Source organism: Sinocyclocheilus anshuiensis, unplaced genomic scaffold (assembly GCF_001515605.1).
Source record: "Sinocyclocheilus anshuiensis isolate Anshui unplaced genomic scaffold, SAMN03320099.WGS_v1.1 scaffold454, whole genome shotgun sequence".
NCBI lineage: Eukaryota > Metazoa > Chordata > Actinopteri > Cypriniformes > Cyprinidae > Sinocyclocheilus > Sinocyclocheilus anshuiensis.
In genome coordinates this window covers 2,558,266-2,558,486 of record NW_015548217.1, presented here as the reverse complement: position 1 = coordinate 2,558,486, position 221 = coordinate 2,558,266, and positions in this window count along the sequence as shown.

Sequence of the window (221 nt, the reverse complement as noted above, 5' to 3'; positions counted from 1 at the left end):
GACGCAAAACAGTGCTGTGATCTTTGTTTGGAACTCTTTTCGTTGGCAAAATTTAGCAAAAACAAGCAATATTATGTCTAAAATGCAAGTCACTTATTGCTTTACTGAACTTGTATAAAATGATTATTAAATACGTTATCATGCTGATATCTGCAAAAAAACGGTACTCTTTTTTTTGTGTAATATAGATTAAGTTAACTATATTCAATTATATAAATATA